Raw genomic sequence first — 23,273 nt, forward strand, 5'->3', positions numbered from 1 at the left:
GGGTCTGTTGCTGTGATTCAGCATCAGGAGCCTCCAGTAAGTGGGAGAATCACTGAGCATCATCATTCATGGGAAGCTTTTCATCCATCATGTGTTTAAATGTATCTATACAGAGGTAGGAATACAGGTCTGATCAACACGTGCACATTTCCACATGGACCGATTTCTAAAGAGAACTTTACAAGAACATGACTGTTCACACGCTTTTATAAATATCTGTGCTAAGCTAAGCTAAGCTAACATTTCCTGGAGCATCTCTGTGTCTGATCCAGGGTCAGAGGACAGAAAAGATGTTTCTATGACAGAATGTCCCTTTAACCTGCAGAGATGTTTCCAGACTGAAGAAACTCTGAGCAACAGACAGTTATCACTGTTGTTCCTGCAGATGTTCTCCTTGGAGACTCTCCTACTCACATATCTGCTGTGAGCAAAGAAAAAAGGCTCCTACATGTGTGATGGTTCATATAACACTCATATCCAGCATGAAGCAGGACTGAGTGAAGGACAGAGAAAATGTCTGCAGATCTTCCTCCTCTATCAGACATTGTGTGGCTGCAGCAGCCTCTCCATACCTGAGTCTGTGTGGATCCTTCAGTGCAGCCATCAGCAGCTTCACTCCTGAGTCTCCTGGATGGTTGTATCTCAGGTCCAGCTCTCTCAGATGGGAGGGGTTGGAGGTCAGAGCTGAGGCCAGAGAAGCACAGCCTTCCTCTGTGATCAGACATCCTGACAGGCTGCAGAAAACAACACGTATGACAGAAACTCTGAGAGAACTGCTGTGAAACTAAAGCTGAACGTCATCAGATGTTCAGAGAAACTGGACTTGTCTCACATTATTGGCTTTGTGTCTGCATTTGTTCCACGTTTATGACTTCATGACTCAGTTTGTTACAAATGTTACATTTCCAGGTTCCTACACCACCAATCATGTTTTCAAGGGTGTTACGGCCGCCTGCTTGCCGGCCTAATGACCAGACGAGACTGCAGCTTGTCTTGCCGATGACTGACCTGGAAACCTCATCTGGCGCTGCCCTACCCCCACCTGGATTGGTCCACCTGCTTCCGGGATGCCAGCTGCCGACCAATAACATTGTTGGTGCGCCTATTAAGCCCCGTCACCTGCTTCACTCGAGGCAGCTGTGGACCGAGGGACGCAGCTTGCCAGACTGGGAGTGTTGCGAATCTGTGGTTATGGAAGTTGCCCTGGGTGGGCTTGGCATTGTGAAGTTTTTTAATCTGTAAAGTCATTACATTGGAGTTTGAGTTACCTATACCTATAATTAGGTGAAGTCTTTTTGTTTGTTACTGAGCTAAATTCCGCCCATGTGCGTGTAACCCGTTTTGTTTGGGACATTTTCAGTTTGTTTATAGTAGCTATTGTAAACCCTTTTGGTGAGACTTTCTGTTTAGCATATTATAGTACTTGTTACCCTTCGTGGGACACTTCTAGTTGTTTATTGGTTTTGAGTTACCTGTTTATTGTTTGTTTTTAGTCGACACCGGACCTGTACCTGAACCCTTTGTTTTAGAATAAATTGTATTTTCATTTGAGATCCGGTTTCTGACTCACTTTGTGTTCCGTCCTCATCACCCCTAGCAAACGAAGGAGTTTGTATGTTTTTAAAGTCATCAATCCTCCTGGAGGCAGAGAGAGGCTGCATGCTGACCCTACTTATTCTGATTAAAACATCCATCCATCCATCCATCATGTATACCGTTTTGTCCCCTGATGGGTCTTGTGGAAGCTAGAGCCCAACCCAGCATTTAACATGTGAGAGGCAGGGTACACCCTGTGTGATCTAGCAGAAGTGGTGTGGTATTTACTTTTTATTTGTGTACTGTTTATTTTTTTTTCTGTTAATTGCTTATAGTTGCTGTGAATAATTTGTGACGCATGTAAACTGGCCACCCCTTGTGCTGTCATCTACCACCTGATTTGACACCTTTAGCATTTAATTTTAATTTGTAATAAATTTCTTGTTGCAAAATTGTGCTGCTTTTGTCCCCGTTGGCATTTCAAAATTTGCTCTCACCTGGTCATTTCACATCCCATCGCAAAAGTTTATCTGGTTCTCCTCAAACAGAACCCTAATGTACATCCATAGTCCCCACCATTACACCTAGACAGGTCACCAGTCCATCGCAGGGCCAACACAGAGACAATGATTAACACTCACTCCTTGGGAGAATTTGATCAAATAACCTAACATGAATGTCTTTGCACAGTGGGAGGAAGCAGGAGTACCTGGAAAGAACCCATACATACACGGGCAGAACATGCAAACTCTGCACAGAAAGGCCACCGTTAGAACATTGATTAAAACATATGGAACATAATATTAAAATTATAGTTTGACTGTGGATGAGAACAAAGTTGACCTGGAAGCTTGAGGCTCCAGTTCAGTATCTTAGCTGTTCCTAAGATTGATCTCTTCTGGATGGAGATGTCTGATGGTTTTCCAGGTATCTGTTGGAACCACTTTTCCAGTGTGAGGGGAAATAGCCCCTAGTGCTCAGATGTCTGCTGGTACTACTGTTGCCTTCACCTTCCAGGTTTTCTCTAGCTCTTCCTTGAGTCCTTGGTATGTGTCCAGTTTCTCGGGTTCCTTTTTCCTGATATTTCCATAGTTGGGGATGGCAATATCCATCACCACGGCTTTTCTTTGCTGCTTATCCATGATTACAATGTCCAGCTGGTTGGCCACCACCATTTTGTTGGATTGTATCTGGAACTCCCACAGGATCTTAGCCCTTTCATTCTCCACCATCTTGGAGGTGTTTCCCATTGTGATCTAGGAGTCTCCAGCCCACACTCTGCACAGATGTTTCTGTATACTACGCCGGCTATGTAGTTATGGCATTCCATGTATTCTTTTACTGCCAGTATCTGGCACCCTGCGGTCCTGCCTGGTGCAAATTTACTATCCTCATCCATGTATACGCTAGAAATCTGGAAAAGCTTTTAAATAGGCCCCACTGTAGTGAACTCTATGCATTGAACTGTTAACTATTAATTCAATTTAAATAAGGAAATGTTCATCATTTAGCTCTATTAAATTAAATTAGACTAGAAATGACTATGACTATTTCTTGTCAATGGCAGCATTTGAAAATGAGCAGAATTAATTTACTTAAACCTTCCAAAAATATTCAACCCACATTATTAAATAGAAAAAAAAAAACAGCCCTGGAATTAAACTGGGTTCATCCAATTATTTATTTGAGTGTATCTAAAAAGTTCTGTTTGTACAGCACCTTAAACAGAACCTGAACCAAGATTTTATATGTTCTGAGAGGTTTAGGATGTGGGACCGGTTACTGGTTCTGGTAAGATCATGTGGTGTAAAAGCCCTAAATCAGAGACAATCATACAAACACCTTCCACAGAATTTCTCTTAGTCATGAATAAAAACTCATTTTAAACTCTCAGTTTGATGAATGCTGACCTGAGAGTTTCCAGTTTGCAGTCTGGACTCTTCAGTCCACCACACAGCTTCTTCACTCCTGAGTCCTGCAGGTCGTTGTTACTCAGGTCCAGTTCTGTCAGACTGGAGGACTGGGAGCTGAGGACTGAGGACAGAGGTCCACAGCTTCTCTCTGAGAGACCACATGCACTCAGCCTGGAGATAAAGTTACAGAGAAAAACACGAATAATATATGTGACAAAATAATCAGCCCTCATGGTGGAATCAGACTGCAGGACCACCTGTAGAGAAAATCAGGTTTCTAACCTTGTTATCGTGTCCATGTGGTGGATTTTAATATTCAAAGACATCATGAGTGAACAATCATCAGGGTGATGGTGGGGCTGACTTCAGATCAGATCAGTGAGGAATAGAGTTTAGCATTTATCAGCACATCATGAGCTTTGTGATGTTGGAACTGTGTCACATCATCAATGAGTCTGTTTACATGCACACCAACAATCTGATCATGATCAGAGGTTCTGAACCTGGGGTCCAAGACCCCCCATGTGGGTCTCTCAAAGAGCACAGTGGGATCCCGAGGCCCCAAACATTCAGAGCCATTGTGATAATTGTCCACACATTGACCCTATTTTAAGAAAAAATAGCTGAATGCCATATGTTGTCAATTTAACTTTGGCTTTATGGAAGGACAGGACTCAACTAGAATACACGATTTACGGTGAGAATCTCATTTTTAAAAGCATAAAAACCAAGCATGGTGGGGCAAGAAGTCCATGACTTTTCAACATTGGCATGAAGCGGGTCCCCAATAAAAATAGGTTGGGAAGCACTGATGTAGACAGCATAATCTGAAATCATTTATCAGATAATCTGGTTATAAGAAATCACATTAACACACCTCCATTCATCCCTAATACTCTGATATCTTAGTGCATGTAGACACACACATATCTGATTTCTTTGTTTTTTACATCTTTGCATGTGCAACAAACTGTGTTTTATTAAAAGATGGAAGTCATGCAGTCACAACATGAGAGAAACACAAAAGAAAAATATGATGACATGCAGCAGTATGAAGCCAGAGTAGAAACAAAGTAAAGCATTCATGTAGTTTGTTTAGCAGGATTATTAGCTTTCACATTAGCATAATGCTAAGACTGTAGGTGCTGCCATGTTCAACAAAGACCAGATGTTCTAAAATATCTGGAAGTTTGAGTATTACATCATCAAGTACGTATGTAATCGGTTAGAAATCCAATAAAGGACAGGAAAATGTAGACCAGGGTTTTTCATAATATCACATATCAGAAGTGCATATAGATGTGTGAGATCTGATTATTACAACAGTCTGATTTCTCCCAGTTACTGAATTTTGATGGTCATGTATCTTGAAGCTGTTCTTGTCCACTGAAATGCTGAAAACCACAAACTGCAATCACTTCAATGTCCAGATTATCAGATGTAAATTCGAGAGATCTTGGAAGATCTAATTCAGAAGTCCTGCAGCTTTTTAAAATGTTCAAATCTCTATTTCATTATTTAGTAAAGGAACCCAACTTTGTGAAACCCAATCAGATCTCACAGTAGATAAAAATAAGTAACACCAGTTCAAAATGTTTAAATGTCTGCCGGAACAAACTTTAGAGTAATCAGTCTTCTTTTTAATCACTCAGGAAGATGAAGATCAGTGAAAATCAAACAACACAGTCTCTCTTTAAGAGAGTTGGAAAGAGACTCGCTCAACGTCTACAAACCCATATCTTTCTGACTTGTTCATATTTCTACGAGGCTGAGCTTTCACCTGTATTTATCACTGATCTCAGAACCAAACCTGCTCTGCAGTAAACTAGAGCAGCAAAAGTAAGACAAGTAGTTCTCTGTCACATTCTGTCCTATAAAACAGCAGCAGTATATTTCTCCACATCCTGCTATATATGTACTTACAGAGCTTTGCTGGAGCTTTGACCACTGGCAGTGCCCATCAGAAGAACCTCCTCTGAGGAGAGTATTTCTGCAGGTCAAACACCTCCAGAATCTTCTTCTGATGACAGTAAGATGAAGGCCAGAGCTGACCACTGAGCAGGAGACAGTTTATCTGTGGAGAGACATCCTTATCTCAGGAACTGATGGATCTCCTTCTCTAGAGAACGATCATTCAGTTCATTCAGACAGTGGAACAGATTGATGCTTCTCTCTGCAGAACATTCTCACTGATCTTCTTCTTGATGTACTGGACTGTTTCCTGATTGGTCTGTGAGCTACTTCCTGTCTGTGTCATTCAAGCCTCGTAGGAGAGAGCTCTGATTGGTCTGCAGTGAAAGACCCAGGAGGAAGCGGAGGAACAAGTCAAGGTGTCCATTTGGACTCTGTAAGGCCTCGTCCACAGCTCTCTGATAGAGATGTTTTAAATAATTTTTTTCTTGATTAATTTAAACCTTTTCTGTTTCATCAGGTTGATTCCAGACTTGATGAAGGTCAGACGACATGAAGAGCAGCCAGAAACTCCTGAACACTCAGATAGACGAAGCTGAACACCTTCTCCTGGTACAGTCCTCTCTCCTCTTTAAAGAATCTGTGTGAACACTCCTGAGTAAACTGAGGCTGCTGTGATATCGATGCCACACTCTGTCAGGTCTGATTCATAGAAGATCAGGTTTCCTTTCTGCAGCTGATTCAAAAGCCAGTTTTCCAGAGACTCAATCATCTCCTGCTCTCTGGACCCAGTGTGGATCTGTCTCAGGCTCCTCCATCATACTTGACACTTCTTGACTTTGGTCTGGACCACCAGGAAGTGGATGTACATCTCAGTCAGGGTCTTGGGCAGCTCTCCTCCCTCTCTGGTTTCCCAGCACATCCTCCAGAACTGTAGCAGTGATCCACGCAGAAGACGGGGATGTGGACACATGATGTGGAGGCTTCGTGATGTCTTCATGTGGGAGATGATCCTGCTGGCCCATGCTCCTCATCTCTGAACCTCTTCCTGAAGTACTCCTCCTTCTGTGGGTCAGTGAACCCTCTGACCTCTGTCACCATGCCAACACAGTCAGGAGGGATCTGATTGTCTGCTGCAGGTCGTGTGGTTATCCAGAGGCGAGCAGAGGGAAGCAGTTTCCCCCTGATGAGGTAGTCAGCAGCACATCCACTGAGGTGGACTCTGTAACATCAGTCAGGGTCTCATTGTTGTGGAAGTTCCTAGAGGAAGTCGACTCTCATCCAGACCGTCCAAGATGAAGACAACCTGGAACTCTTCAAAGCTGCAGATTTCCTGCTTCTTTGGTTTCAGTAAAGAAGTGATGAACAAGTTCCACCAAGCTGAACTTTTTCTCTTTCAGCAACATTCAGCTCTCTGAAAGTCAGTGGAAATGTCAACTGGATGTCCTGGTGGGCTTTGTCTTCAGCCCAGTCCAGAGTGAACTTCTGTGTTAAGACAGTTTTCCCAATGCCAGCCACTCCCTTTGTCCATCACTGTTCTGATTGGTTCAGCTCTTCCAGGTGGGAGTTTAAAGATGTCTTCTTGTCTGATGGTTGTTTCTGGTCTGTGTGGTTTCCTGGATGCTGTTTCAATCTGTCTGACCTCATGTCATCATTGACCTCTGCAGTCCCTCCCCTCTGTGATGTAGAGCTCTGTGTAGATCTGGTTTTCAGAAGGGTTGGGTTTCCTGCTTTAGCAATCCCCTCAAACACACACTGGAACTTCTTCTTCAGACCACATTTTAGTTTACGTTGACAAGCTGCAGCCAGAAGTTCTGAAAAAAAGAAGAAATAAGACGAGTCAGTAAAGGATTGAAGCCTCGAGGGAATGAGGATGTGAATATGTGATGTTCATGTGGTTGAGACATCAGTAAATGTGTCCATTTATCCAGCAGCTTCAATCTTCAGAGAAATCCTCTTACTGCTCTGCAGACGCTCAGCCAGCTCGTCCTGCTTCATCCTCCTCAGGAAGTCCACTGTGATCTTCACTAACGCCTCTCTGCTGCTCTTCCTCTGCTCCTCATCCTCACCCTCCAACACTGAGCATTCTGGGCAATCTGGACTCAGAAGCTTCTGGAACTTCTTCAGCTCCTTCTTCATGAAAGTGATCATGTTGTCCTCCAGCAGCTGGAAGAGAAACGATATGAAGGACACAATCAGACTGAAATCATGGAGCCAAACATCAGATCCATGTTGGACACACTGACAATCCACTGGTCTACAAAGGTCAGCATGGAGATGATGTGGACAGAAGAGATGGAAAAGTAGTTGTTGTACATGTACAGACCATAAATATGGAGTCCAGCTGTGTTTGATGCTGCTGGGCAGACTGACCACTGGGAAGCTCTGAGCTCTGCTGGTCCACTCTGTGGAGGAATCAGGAAGAATCACATCACATTCTGTCACATGGAGAAGCTGCTTTCAGCTTTTAGGAAGCTCTCACCAACACCTTCATGAAGCTCTGTGCTGAGGTGCCCTGGAGCAAGGCAGCCACAGCCAGTGTGTGCTTGGATGAGACTGACTGATGTCAGATGGAGAACCATGAGAGGAACTGTTAGAGTTTTAAAACCAGAAATAGTTTTGATTGTTTGTGAGTCAAAGGGAGTTTTAGGGAATATTCTTTCCATGTGGAACATGCAGGAATTCTGTTTACTGGAAGGTTTGAAAGTTTCTAATATAAAATAAAAACTTAATCTGCCTCTGAGTGTTCAAGTAAACCAACTCAACATCAAATTTAAACTATTATTTTCTCCATGTTCACAGAGCAGCTTTACTATGTTTAGGAAATGGAAACAAAGGTTTTATTGGAGAGCAGCAACACATTCAACTAAAGTTGTTACAGAGACAAAGTCAGCCAGAAAAAGAAGCTCTACATGGAGCAGCATGGTTATTTCCTAACAGTGTCAGGACTGGATATCATATGTAACACACAGCATGAACAGTAAGGAGGAGCTCGTTCACGACTGGAAAACATGAAGCTTTCTGAGTTTCTTAGAGAAATCCAGCTGTCTGAGTTTGGAAAGACTGGATCAGACTGGTCTGACTGGGTTTAGGATCAAACTGCAGCTGTTTGCTGGTTGAACCATCTGATCCAACTCGTCTTAACATTTGAGCCCATCTGAATGTCCTGATTCTCAGAAACTGTAGAAGCAAAAAGATTCACAACACAAAGTAAACCTGATTCTGAGAGTTCAGCTTCGACTTTTCCATTTAATACTGGCAAATACTTACTGTCTGTTAGATCCATGACTTTGATGGAAATTAATTACATGTCCCATCGATCGGTCGCTTTCATGGACACACAGCTGGGTCCAGGTTCAGGTCCAGATCCATGTTCTAGCTTCTGAATGATCCTGATAGAAAAGCAGAGATGTTATTAATTCTCAGTGTTTCAGTCTAAAACCCATCAGAGACCCTGCTGAAGTCCAGAAACAGATGTTTTCAGAGGGGCTCATGTCGTGATGAAGAGGAGCTTCAAGTTTTGATGAAGAGGAGCTGTCAGAGAGACCAGATGGATGTTGATGACAGACTCAGAAGTTCTTCCAGCCTGATCAGAGATCCACATCCAGCTCAGCCTGCTGATGAAAAGCCTCTGAAAGGCCTCAGTTCAGTCTGGACCCATACTGACACACTCATTCTAATCTCGATAAAGTCTTTAGCTGGTTGGTTGATCAGATGAATTCTGCTCTGTAGGTGACAAAACTACACTGGAACAAGCAACACTGGAACATCCTGATTGTTCTGCAGGTAATACAGTGGAATTGAAAAAGAAAGAAAAGAACTTTAACAGGGATGATGTGATACAGAGCTATGGTGGAGAAGAACTGGAATCATTGGAAAGTGATGAGCTCATTTTGGATGGAAAGTTCTGCTGAACTAAAATAATAGCCAACCACACAGCTTTCCTGACTTTGGACGTGAACTTTAATGCATCGTTCACTGAAGCTTGTTTTCACAACATGAACTGGCAGCCTTGAAATGTTCCAGAAATGTTTGCTGGATGCAGGTGAGAAGAGCAAATTCCTGCAAATTCCTCCTGATTTCTTGCAGAGACTCTGCAGCCAGCTGTCGATCAGAGATCCAGAAAACCAGGTGCTGCAAGCTGCTTATTGGAAGGTGGAACCATGGAGGAGGAAGTAGGAGCTTCATCTAAGAAGCAGCTCACTCTGTTAGAAGTCATAGATGTTAGAAAGCTCCAACAGAGTCGACTGATGTGTCCCAGAATGTTCCAGAAAAGCAGCAGCAGCTCATTCAGACACCAACATGTTCTTCTTTCTTCATCCAGCCTGGTTTCATGTCCACATCTTCTCCTGAAAGCTGCAGCGATCTCAGCTGATGAGCTGATGTGGTCTCCGCTTTGATCGTTGGCTTACGGACCAGGAGGAGACAAAAACTGAAAGACTTTGGTGACACAGCCTGATCTGAGTGAAGCTGCTCAGCTGTTTTCAGGAAGAGAGCCACCAGATGTGTAGGCAGCTTCCACAGCTAATGATCTCTGAACTGACTGGACTTTCTCCAGCTGATGAAGACCTTGGGATCTGAACTTTAATCTGCTGCATCACAGGACAGCTGCAGCTGCAAAGACTGTGTGAAGAAAGTGTGTCAGCTCCACCTTCCATGTGATCAGTGGACTTCAGAGGAGACGGACTCGTATGTAACATCCAGTATGACCAGTAAGGAGATGGCTCCCTCACACACTGGAAACACGAAGCTTTGAAACACAGCTGAGTTTGAAAGAACTGAACCAGATGAATTCAAGACTGATGTGACTGGATTTAGGATCAAACTGCAGCTGTTTGTGCTTCTAGAGTTATTGGAGGATGCAGGATGTTCAGATGTGATGAATCAGATCAGATGATGCAGCAGCAAGATTCACAGTAAAACCTGATCCTGAGAGTTTCAGCTTCGACTTTTACATTTTAATACTGACAAATACTTACTGTCTGTTAGATCCACGACTTTGATGGAAATGAATTAAACGACCCATCGACCGGATCGCTCTTCATGGAGACACAGCTGGGTTCAGGTTCAGGTCTAACTTCATATCCAGGTCCAGATCCAGGTTTTAGCTTCTGAATTATCCTGATAGAAAAGCAGAAAATGTTATTAAATCTCAGAATTCAGCCTAAAACCCATCAGAGATCTGCTGAAAGTTCAGAACAGATGTTTTCAGAGGAGCTCATGTCTGATGAAGAGGAGGTCATGTCTGATGAAGAGGAGCTTATAGTCTGATGAAGAGGAGATGTCCAAAGAGACCAGATGGACGTTGATGACAGACTGAATGATGGAAATGTAAAGCTTTCTGAATTCTTAGAAAAATCCAACTGTCTGAGTTTGAAAAGAACTGAACCAGATGAATTCAGACTGATGTGACTGGAATTTAGGATCAAACTGCAGCTGTTTGTGCTTCTAGAGTTATTGAGGATGCAGGATGTTCAGATGTTGATGAAGCAGATCAGATGATGCAGCAGCAAAGATTCACAGTAAACCTGATTCTGAGAGTTCAGGCTTCCACTTTTACATTTATAATACTGACAACTACTTACTGTCTGTTAGATCCACGACTTTGATGCAAATCGATTAGACATCCTTTTGATAGGTCGCGGTTCATGGAGACACAACTGGGTTGAGGTCCAGGTGTAGGTCCAGATATGAGTCTAGGCTTAGGTTTAAGTGGCGGGTCTTGGTCCTAGTCCAGATCCAGTCCAGGTCCAGGTCTAACTTTTATGTCCAGGTCCAGGCTGAGTTCCTGTGAATCCAGATGTTTGGTGATGTGAGTTGTGATCTTTGACATGGAGAAGAGTCATGAGACAGTTAGAGATGGACATCTCACCTCTGAGTGGTTTTAGAGGGAGGGACTCCCTCCTCTCTGACCTGATCCATGATGTTGGTTCACATCAGCTCACACACACTTTCTACCTTCACCTGCAGAGGAAACACACCATCATTCATCTGAACAGCAACTGAAATCTCTCCTGTTCCATCAAAAGCAGCAGCAGCTCATTCCGACAACCAACATGTTCTTCTTTCTTCATCCAGCCTGATTTCATGTCCATAATCTTCTCCTGAAAGCTGCAAGCAGATCCCAGCTGATGAAGCTTGATGTGTCTCTGCTTTGATCGTTGGCTTACGGACCAGGAGGAGACAAAAACTGAAAGACTTTGATGACACAGCTGATCTGAGGAAGCTGCTCAGCTGTTTTTCAGGGAAGAGCGCCACACTAGATGTGTGGCATGCTTCCACAGCTAATGATCTCTGAACTGACTGGACTTTCTCCAGCTGATGAAGACCTTGGAGCTGAACTTAATCTGAACATTAACTGAAATCCTCCTTTCCATCAATCTGCTGTACAAAGATCAGCTGCTATGTTCTTTCAGGATAGAATTTATTAATAGTAGTTAAAATCAGTTCTTGTACTTTTCCAGCTGTGAGGGAATTTACCTCCAGAGATATTTGCAAGTTGTGTTTGTGTGTGAGTGTGTTCTTTAAGTTACTGTAGTATTTGTGCGCTCATTGGCTAGCTTTAGTTAATTAGTATAGGGACTAAAGTATTGGACATTAAGACATTAGAAAGTGGTTTAAACAATAACATGAAGAAGGAACATGTATCAGCTGTCTCACTGCAAGAATAAACTGCTACCAGCCAGCTCGGAAGATTCCAGCAATGAGACGACACCTAGACATTTACCCAGCAACCAACCTAGCAACCGCTGCAGCAACCTTCCTCTTCTCTGTCTCCGGAGGCATCAATCTGCTGGATTAAACTCAGTCTGATAATTTTTGCTAGAGAATCCTTTCATGCAAAAAGTGATTAAATATGAACTCTTTAAACGCTCAAATTTATTTACAGTTATATAAAAACACCATAAATACAGGAAAATATAACACAAAGAAAAGGACTGGAATAAAATAAAATACTATGAATATCACATGAATTGATAGGCAATTCATAAAGGAAAATAATAATGAATAAAAGCAATAAAAAAATTAAAGGCCAGAAGTGGTTTCTCATAAATTTACAACAACAGGCATCAAGGGGTTAATCTGTAATGATTTTAGTGCAGTTTTTAGTTCACACTACACATCTGGTTTTTTACAAGTTTTTGTTCACAGTTTGACATTATTAAAAAGAATCATGCAACTAAATGAATCTCCTCATGTATCTATCTGATGGGCCAGTTGGTGTTTCTGATACTGATGCAGGTCTAATTAGTTTTTTACAATATTTAATTAATAATGGTGTTTTTCCATAAAGCTGCTAGTGGTGTTTGGTCAAAACTGGCATCTTAATTCTTATGCTGATGCATTAATCATGATATAAATGAAAAGAAAAATAAACTGAAAATATGGTTCTTTCCTCATTTTATTGCAGCTTAAAGTTGAAACTAAAAGTTTAGTAGATAAGAGTCCCAAACATAATTTATTCTAACAGAATATGAGGGTTACGTGTTGGTATGAAGGTTTTTTTCTTTAGTAGAGGTGAAAACCGTTTTATGGCAATCTATATCTAAATCTGCTTCATAAAAGCCACATAATGAATGATTAAACCGGGATTCATCTCTTATAAACAGTCAAAGTTCAATGATAGACAGGAGCCACGTATCCATGGCAACCACCAGCTGCTCGGCCTGTTAGCTTCTCCTGGTGCTGGGACTGTTGCAGCCACTTCAGCTGATTACACATGAATTTAGATTAAAACTACATCCAAACTGCTTCATTATTCACCAGAATGTTGATCATCTTTCAGACATTTTACTGTTTCTACAATGTGTGAATCATTTCTAGAGATGAAGGTGATGTTTTCCACCTTATTTAGCTGGAAAATGCTTCAGATATTTAGTTTACTGTCATGTGTGAACTAGTGTAAAATATTCAGCTTTTTCTAGCTGAAAAAAATGAGCTAAAGATGAATTTATTTCTACTGAATCCACAGATAAATGGACGTGTTCTGGCAGCTCTAAGTAAAGTAGATGTAAAACATAGTGGAGGTGGAGGCCTTGCTTGGCTGCTTGTGATGATGGAAGGAGATTTTTAAAGAGACATGAACAGAAAAGACTAATGTTTCTGAAATAACATGAAGGTGAACGATGATGAAGGAAATGATGTTGCAACATGAAGCTTGTAAAAACTTCTCTGACTCCTGTTACTGGAAACATAAAGAGAGGCTCAAAGTTCAAGTTGTTCTGCAGCAACATTTCTGCCTCATTATCTACTAAAGCAGTTTGATCCAAGGATCCATGTTTCACTGGAAGCAGCAGGAAGCTGATGGCTCCCACTTTAATATTCTGTTCTATTCTATTCTATTCTATTCTACAGTCATTTAACAGACACTTTTATCCAAAGCAACTTACATCTGAGAGTAAAAGCAACACAAGAAAGAATCAACCAGGATGGGACGTCATAACTGCTGTGAGTCCAGTTTGGACCCAGGTGCAAGAGGTGTAGGTGTAGTGCTAGAGGCAGTGTTATTTTTTTCTTCCTGGTTTCCCTCCCTGCAACAGTCTATTGTTTAATTGCAATATCACAGTTCCATCAGACAATATCTGCTTGCAGACCACACTTTGATTTCCAGGATCAATAATCAATAATCTGATCATCATGTAGATTTGTCTTCAAACAGCAGAGATCAAAGTTGGAGCTGAAATCAGAAGTGAACACGTTCTCCAAACATTCCAGAAACAAAGAGGAAAGTTCACACTTACAGTTTGGTCAGAGAAGAAGAAGAAGAAGAATCTCCACTGATACACAGTGAGCTGCTTCTGGAATGAGTCAAATTTCTACCTGTGATGGAGGGAGGACAGGTAGGAGGAGACAGTAGGAGGGGTTACAGGTAGGAGGAGGACAGGTAGGAGGAGGATAGGTAGAGGAGCACAAGTAGGAGGAGGACAGGTAGGAGGGGCAACATCAGACCTTCCTCCTCTATAGATAGATTAGATAGATAGTAGATAGATAGATAGATAGATAGATAGATAGATAGATAGATAGATAGATAGATAGAGAGATAGATACTTTATTGATCCCGAGGGAAATTCAAGCATCCAGTAGCATATACATACATTAAAGGTTAATACTTAAGCATAACTAGACTAATTTAAAATTAAATAAAGGCAACGGTAGATAAAGGAGACAAATGGTAAAAAACTATTGTACACTTATTGTAATGTCTACTCAGCTTGGATGCGCTGTGACGCAAAAACACACTCCGAGTTGGACCGAACAAGAGTCATTATTATGGTCTATGTACATATATACTGTACAGGTGATCAACGTATGTACATATTATGACAGTGGTAGTCAAACAAGGTGCATGAGTGAAAAGTGCAGGATGTGCAAAAACTGCTGAAAACAGTGTTTAGAAAAACAAATGTGCTTACAAATGAGAAAAAGGCACATGTCCATAAAAACTATTCAGACTATGGTTGTGGTTGTGACCCCTGGGCCCTCAGCGAGATGTTGTATAGCCGGATGGCCCCGGGGTACGAAAGAGTTTCTGATGAAGGACTCATTAAACAGACCTGCAAAGGACCTGGACCAGGACTTCATTTTCATCTGAATCTGAAGGGTCAGATTTTTCTCCATCAGTCTTGTTTTCATCTGGAAGCTGACCACACATCAGCTGTCTGTCCACGTCTACCTCACCTGTCTATGAGGGCCGTAGAGGCCAGGATTCATTCTCCTCTTACATATACACACATTTACCCATCTTACACAAATATATTGTCCTCACACACCATATATATTCTCCTCTGACACACATACTGTGTATTTAACCCTTTTTGCAAGACTGTCCTCACCAGAAGAACGCCCACACTGGTCGTTTTAACAGACACCTATAAACGTCTATTGTTTACATTTCAAAGTTAAGCGCCACCCTACTGAGTCATGGTAAAAATGACTGTCAGCACGGCAGCAATGGTGCATTCCAGCTGTCTCGTATTCCAACCACCTCAGAGTAGGTGACATCTTTACCAGGCATTTTACAATAGCTATATTGTATCTCCCCCAAATTTTAACTTTTTATTTTCTACCAGGGGGGGCACAAGCATCGATCGCTCACAACTCAATTTTAACAAAGACAATCCTTTTATATAGTTACTCTTCTTTTGAGCATCATGCATTTGTTTTTAGCAACCCGTCCATTTTATGTGTTACAGTTTATCGACCACCAAAGCCTCCATCCTGTTTTATTCAAGAATTTTCTGACTTTTTAACATTTATACACTCAAGTCCATGACAAAATTTTAATAACTGGTGATTTTAATCTACATATTTTTAACAGCTCTGATCCTTATGGAAGAGAGTTTTTAAACCTTTTAGACAGCATGGATTTCAAAACAAACTCGTCACACAGCCAACTCATAACAGAGGACGCACCCTGGACTTGGTCATTACGTATGGCCTGTCCACGGGTGTGTCCTCTGTTGTTGACCTGGCTGTGTCTGACCACTACGTGTGTTTTTTAACATCACCAGTTTTAGGCAGCGGGAGGCCCCAGTGAGAACTGTGAGGAAGCGATATATTACTTCTGAAGTGGCTGCAAATTTTATTAACATTTTACATCATACCTCTGCTCAGTTTTTACCTGCATCCAGTGATCTTATTGTTGATCATTTTAACTGCAACTTAAATCCGCTATTGATGCTGCTGCTCCACTAAAAACAAAATCTATAAAAGGTAAACCCAAATCACCATGGATAAATGAGAGCATCAAAGAAATAAAAAGGAAATGCAGGAGAGCCGAACGAAAATGGAGAAAAACTAAATTAAACATCCACTTTGAGATTTTTCATGAACAACAGTACATCTATAATAATGCAGTAAAACAAGCAAGAACCCTCCATTTTTCAGACCTTATTGCACAAAATAAAAATATACCCCAGTTTCCTTTTTAGAACAATAGATAATTTAATAAACACAGATTTTAATAAGTCCTCCATGCCAGCATCAGAGGCTGCATGTGAGGACTTTTCAGACCACTTCAGAGGTAAAATCAGTGCTATCAGATTGAATCTTTTATCTCAACAATATGTTGATTTTAACATATCTGAAGCATTTTTACCAGAGGAAACACTGGAGAGTTTTGTCCTGGTTGATGCAAAGATGCTTGGTCGGGTTTTCTCCCAGCTAAATCCAACTACCTGCCTTTAGACCCAATTCCCACATCTCTTTTAAAAAAGGTTTTATGGTTTCTTTGAGCCTGAGCTTTTAAACATAGTAAATTACTCTCTTCAGACGGGTGTCTTCCCATCTGCCTATAAAACAGCGGTGGTGAGGCCCCTTCTGAAGAAGAGTAATTTAGACCCCAACATTCTTGATAACTACAGACCTGTATCCAACTTACCGTTTTTAAGTAAAATGATTGAAAAAGTTGTTTTTAGCCAATTAAATGAGTTTTTAAATGAACAAAGTATTTCAGAAAGATATCAATCTGGTTTTAGGATGAACCACAGTACTGAGACGGCCCTCTTAAAGATTGTTAATGACCTTAGGTGTAACTTAGATGCACAGAAACTTTCTGTTCTGGTGCTGCTGGATCTTAGTGCCGCCTTCGACACAGTGGATCACCAGATTTTAATACACAGACTCAGAAGTATGGTGGGCCTCTCAGGCACTGTTCTTAAATGGTTTTACTCCTATCTCACGGATCGTAAATTTTTCGTAAGTATGGATACATGCTCCTCAGGAATCCATGAAATGCAGTGTGGGGTTCCCCAAGGATCAATTTTAGGCCCAATACTTTTTAACCTGTACATGTTGCCACTTGGGGACGTGATCAGGAGACAGGGTGTTGCTTTTCACAGCTATGCTGATGATACGCAGCTTTACATCGCTGTGTCTCCTGATGACCTAGAACCAGTTAACACCCTTTTAAACTGTATTTTAGATATCAAGTCATGGATGGCAGAGAACTTCTTACAGCTCAACCAGGACAAGACTGAGGTTTTAATTATCGGTCCTGAAGACAAGAGAGGGAGCATCTCATGCAAACTACAAGACTTTAAACTTTCTCAGTGTGTGAGAAATCTGGGTGTTCTTTTTGACTCTGAGCTGAACTTTACTCCACACATTAGAAATGTCACAAAGACAGGCTTTTATCATCTTAAAAACATCGCCAGAGTCCGCCCGTTTCTCTCTCTTGCCAGCACGGAGGTGCTGATGCATGCTTTTATTTTTAGTAAATTAGATTACTGTAATGCCCTGCTCTCTGGTCTTCCCAAAATGAGTACTTCTAGCTTGCAGTTACTCCAGAACTCAGCGGCACGAGTTCTGACGAGGACCAGGGGGCGGGGAACACATTACACCAGTTTTAAAATCGCTGCATTGGCTCCCCGTGCGTTCAGGATTGATTTTAAAGTTCTCTTACTTGTTTATAAATGTCTTAATGGTCTTGGGCCTTCTTATTTATCTGACCTGGTTTTAGACTATAAACCCTCGCGGACCCTGAGGTCCTCTGGTACCGGCCTTTTGGTCATTCCTAAGGCGAGGACCTAAACACATGGCGAGGCCACGTTCCAATATTGTGGCCCTCGCCTGTGGAACGGCCTGCCAGAGGGCCTCAGGTCTGCAGAGACTGTAGATGCTTTTAAAAAGAGGCTCAAGACACATCTTTTTAGTTTTAGCTTTTACTTGAACTTCTTAATCATTTAGTTATTTGACTAACAATATTATTAGTTTATTTATTCAGTTATTTTAATTAATCTATTTATCTATTTTGTCTATTTTTATCACTCATTTGTATCTTGGTCTTAAATTGACTTTTTAATATATATTAATTTTCTTTTATTGTTCTTATTACGTTGATTTATTTATGCTCTTTTAAGTATCTTATACTGTGTTTTATTTTCAGCTTTTATCCTCTAGCTCCGGTGTTCCCTCATGGGGATCCTCCACATCGTGGGCTGTCTCTCCGGCCTGCAGGGTTGTCGCTGCGGGGGTCGACCTGGACGGGATGGCTGACGGGCCCTGCATTGCAGTCCTGTGGCTGTGGTGGGGGCCCCCGCCTGCCCCGATCCTGGCGGCTCCTGTGGCGATGGCCTCTGTGGTTGCTGGTGGGGCGCTCATGGTGTGGATGGGTCCCCAAGGTATTGCTTCCTCACAGTGGTGTCAAGCCAATCGTCTTTTATCTTGTCTTTAGATCTCTCTCTCAAACTTTGTTCTTAAACCGTTTCAGTTAAAGAGACAGGAACTAGAAGGAATAGTTTTAATTCTATGAAAGAAGAGTGGCATCATCTGTTTGTGTTGTGTGTTTGCGCTCTTGGGTGTGTGTGTGTGTGTGTGTGTGTGTGTGTGTGTGTGTGTGTGTGTGTGTGTGTGCGTGTGTGAATGTGTGTGATTCAAAATGTAAAGTAGATAGCATTTGTGTTATTCTACTCTTACATTTTTAATATATGTTTTTACATTGTAAAGCACTTTGTATTGCATGATAATGTATGAAAAGGGCTACACAAATAAAGTTTGAATTTGAATTTGACTTTGAATATCCAAAGTAGCCAATTCTGAGTATGTACAAGTATGTCACAGCTAGAAAATCACAAATAAATTTAAATAAAAATTTAAACAAATAAATAAATAAATATTGTGTACCCCGAGAACTCAAGCAAATTTGGGTGATAATGATTAATTAACCACTCATATTTAACCTCAATATTTCACAAACAATTCCATCTTAACAACAAATTTATCAACAATATTATCAACAACTCTGTGATATTTACACTACAAACTTATTAAAAACAAAACATAGCCTATTAGAAAGAAATCTAATAAAGACAACAATGGACTACAGGCGGAACCAGGCCTCCTGTCTCTGAATCTGGAATGTCGGCATCTTCTAAAACCTATCAGTTAAAGGTCGCTTCGTCATTTCGGCCAAAATACCTTCGGTAACGCATTCCGAGGACGCAAAATAACGGTGCCCTCGTTTGACCCGGAAAAGGTTTGACGTAATTTCATTGCTGAACTTCGTGATACAGGTAAGACTAGCATGTTTGTGCATTTAGCTTTATTTGTCTATGTTATTATTATTGTGATGACTTCAAAAACCACCAAAAAAAAGTCACCGAGAGGCTGAAGTTGGGCCTTTCCTCTTTGTCCGACGCGCACATTAAAAATCCGCTGAGATCCAAAATTATACGTTTTATAACTTTATTGAAAAAGAATAAATTTAACTTAATACAACGTATACTAACTTAATCCAAAACAAAGAAATAAATCACAGCGATTAACTAAGGTGGCGGTCAACAAAGAATACGGCGACCCACACACCCTCTCTCTACCAGACCAAACACACACACATCACAGGTGTCTTAATTAAACTAGAGAACCACCGCACATAACCATGTGACCAACCCAAACCATAATCACTGTAATAAACTAATACAAAACAATCCAATAAACAGAAAATACAACATTTAACATTCTTAATATTTATGGCTCCCACAATTATTACTGTTGCTGTTGTTGTTATTGAAGAGGTTGCATTTCGGGCGTCCACAAGTTAGTTAATTGTAAGGTTTTAACTTTTGCCAGGATCATTTGTGAATGCTGGCCTAAGGCATGCAACTTTAACAGGTGCTTTGCTAGCTTACAAGTATGAAGCTAAAAAAATAAAAATGAAAAAACTAAATAATCTAACTGCGAAATATGTCCGCACAATAAATAATACCTCAACCAGACACGAGTGTCACCTGTTTGCACTTTGAATGGTGACCACTAGTGTAAACAGATACCTGAAAGCACATTTTAGTAATTCTTTTCAGTGCTAACAAAAAAGTTTAGAAAAGGGTTAAAATATTACTTACAGTATGATTAAATATGTTTTTTTCCCTTATACCATCAAAATTCATTTGATGCATCAATACTCCTTAAATTCAGCTTTAATATTTTGTACCCATCACCCCTCAATGAAAACTGACCAAAAATAAATAAATAAAATAAATTCTGCAAGCTTTGTGCACCATTGGCGAGATTTACCAATCAAAACAGAAAGTTTCCTTTTATTGCTAATTTCAAATTGTACCTAGATGAAGTACACAACTTTCTTTATGGTTGAAAGATAAAAGTAAAAGACACAGTTTCAAAACTAATTTAAGGTCATCTGTTTTTTCTTTTTTATTTCGAGCACTTTAATTTCAATTTATAATTACTCAAGACTCATTGTCTTGAGATGGCTGAGTCCTTTAAACAGTGGTTGGAGGCAGGGAAAGACCTGGCAGACGAGTTGTCATCAAAAGTAGTAAGTTTTCATTTATTCTATTATTTTTTTATGTATATCATTCTCTTGTTTCATTTAACTGAACTTCTGTGCAAACCTGAAAAGAAAGTATGTACCAAGCAAAGGTAAATTAATGATCTTTGTTTTGTTTTTTTTTGTTTCTGTTGTTGTTTTTTAGCCCCCAACGAAAAAAAAGCGCAAGACAGCAGGGGGCTCAAATGTTACCTGGAGGAAGCGGGAACAAGATGGGACGATTATACGTATGAGAAAAACTCAATCTGGTAAGACATGTCTGATATAGTCTTATGATGTCCAGTCACAGTTATTTCTCTTAATCCAGAACAGACTGATCATGATCCTCCAGAGCACCCAAATCTTGGTATGCATATTAAACTCTGATAGTTTAAATAAGCTTGTATCTTTAGAATTACCATTAAACTATGAATATCAATCTTGCTGCCTACTGTTATGATGCATACTCAGTGACAAAGCCATCTAAGAGATCATTTTTCTTTGTTCAAATACATTGCTATCTCTGTATTTTACATTATCATATTTCTTTAAATATTTTACTTTAGAGCAACATCTTCAGGAACTCAGGGATCTTGTGGACTCTGTCATGGTCCCTGCATCAGTCCAAGTGGAGGAGACACCTGCCATGTCTACATGGACTAAAAGACAGTCCACTTTTGAAAAAAAGTTCCAAACTGCAGTGCCAGAGCTGTTGGATAGCAAATTTGCCACTGAGACAGTAATAGAGCATTGCTGTCATTTATGCAAAACAGCTGGGGCAGTGATCCGGTGCCTGGGCTGCGTTGCTTCAGGAACTCAGTGTCTCTGTCCAGCATGCGATTCAGCAGTCCACCAGAAACATGTTGTCACTTTCTGTGACTGTTTTTAACCCATAAGAAGATTAAGTTTTAGGTCAAGCCTAACAGTGAATTATTATTATGATGATATATTATGTTAGCAGAATCTAATTATAGCGCAGTGTTCAACGTGATGAAAAAACACAGTACTTCGTCACACGCATGAGTTAGAGTGGGAGCCCGCACCTGTGGGCACACCCTGTTTTATTGATTGTTGCACGTGTGGAGGATTCCCTCATTAGCCGTGTCAGAAACCAAATACAGGGGTATCATTCATGATGTCAAAACAAACAAAATGAGAACATATTTCTTAACATGTCTTAACATATTATAATGAAGATCTTATTTAATTCTGATACTGACTGACTGAAAGTGTAATTTTTTTCCGGGCCATACAGCCTCTATCTGCCTGCTGTGTGCTGTCCCCTTTGTTCCTCCAAATGGACCCCAGGGATGAGTGATTTTCTTGGCCTCAAATATTGGCCAGAAACCCCAAGCTTCCAGTTGCTGTTCAAATCTGGTGTGTTCACATCATTTCAGCAGATGAAGTTAGACAGCCCAGCTTTATCACAGCAAGCGTTGATCAGAATGCTTGAACATCGAGCCCTTAGTACAGGACGGGTAGGTGCTCTGACATTCAGATGTTTTTAATTCCAAACGTCCACGTCTTAAACTGACCAAAATGCTACTATTCTTGTTTCCAGAGAGGCAGCATCTGCAGTGACACATTCCACAGAGTCTTTCGAGAATTTATCTTCTGCAATTACAAAAAAGAAGATCTGTGCCTGGTGGAGCCATTCAAGTGTCCAGCTTGTACTCCAGATATGCTGGCTATATCTGTGGATGGCAATAGAAAACATTATCGTTTCATAAAGTCCAAAGGGTCAGTCCAATAGTTTTTTTTTTAAGTTTAATATTTGATATATTAGCTATACTGAAACTTACCATGAACAAACAACTGTAATTGTTCTGGGAATCTCAAAAATGTGTCGTCAATTTGAAAATGTTGAATGAAGATTAGTTCATTAGTTCAGATTGACGAGGTGAAAACCAAATCATCCCACTCCTCATCCTTCAACGCTTACATTCATGTTTCAGATATTGTAGCTGTAGGTGAGATGGCTAAAGTGTTAATAATGCACATCAAGCATATATTGTCATTTATTTCACTATATTCTTTTCCTTTGATTGGTTACAGTGGTCATACTGGTGACATCCCTGGTCCTAGTATATCTTACAACAATACTAATACCTGTGGTAACACTTTACTTGAATGGGTGTGCATAAGACTGACATAACGCTGTCATAATCATGACATGACACCTTTCATGGACATGAATGAATGCTTATGACAGTTGTCATTAAGGGTCAATCGGTAAATTATGACACTTTTGATGCAGAGTTGACATTGTTTAAGATGTCTTTGTTATGACAACTTGACATTAACCAAGACTACATAACCTGTCATGAATATGACAAAGCAGACCTAGTTGTCAAGCTTAAAAAATATTTAGTTTTGTAACTTAACATGACACTAAACTATCATATATGGTTTGTTTTGACATTAGCTGTTATGACACAATTATAAACTGTCGTCACAGCTGATGTCAAAACAAAACATATATGATAGTTTCATAAATGTCTTTATTAAGATATTAAGCGTAACATTGCCAAATGAGTTTACTGTATATTCCCTCCAACAGCTATATAACCAAAACTATTCATGACTGTCAAATCAGTTTATAACAGTGTCATGACTGTTTTCTTTTAATTCAAGTAAAGTGGAGCAAT

At 40.6% G+C, this 23,273-nt stretch overlaps 3 long non-coding RNA genes across 3 annotated transcripts; 2 read left to right on the forward strand and 1 right to left on the reverse strand.

The window, feature by feature from the left end:
• Positions 1-10,631: 10,631 nt before the first annotated feature.
• Positions 10,632-22,299, forward strand: LOC121655688. Its single transcript, XR_006013271.1, has 3 exons — positions 10,632-10,643; positions 16,838-16,848; positions 22,187-22,299. It is a non-coding gene; the product is annotated as an uncharacterized LOC121655688 (long non-coding RNA).
• LOC121655593 lies at positions 11,128-14,155 on the reverse strand. The gene is made up of 3 exons (XR_006013248.1): positions 14,102-14,155; positions 11,233-11,324; positions 11,128-11,148 (listed from the first exon to the last, which is right to left on the reverse strand). It is a non-coding gene; the product is annotated as an uncharacterized LOC121655593 (long non-coding RNA).
• On the forward strand, positions 19,294-20,868 carry LOC121655459. The gene is made up of 3 exons (XR_006013212.1): positions 19,294-19,372; positions 20,521-20,634; positions 20,792-20,868. It is a non-coding gene; the product is annotated as an uncharacterized LOC121655459 (long non-coding RNA).
• Positions 22,300-23,273: the final 974 nt, after the last annotated feature.

The sequence above is a fragment of the Melanotaenia boesemani genome, chromosome 2 (genome assembly GCF_017639745.1).
Source record: "Melanotaenia boesemani isolate fMelBoe1 chromosome 2, fMelBoe1.pri, whole genome shotgun sequence".
Lineage (NCBI taxonomy): Eukaryota > Metazoa > Chordata > Actinopteri > Atheriniformes > Melanotaeniidae > Melanotaenia > Melanotaenia boesemani.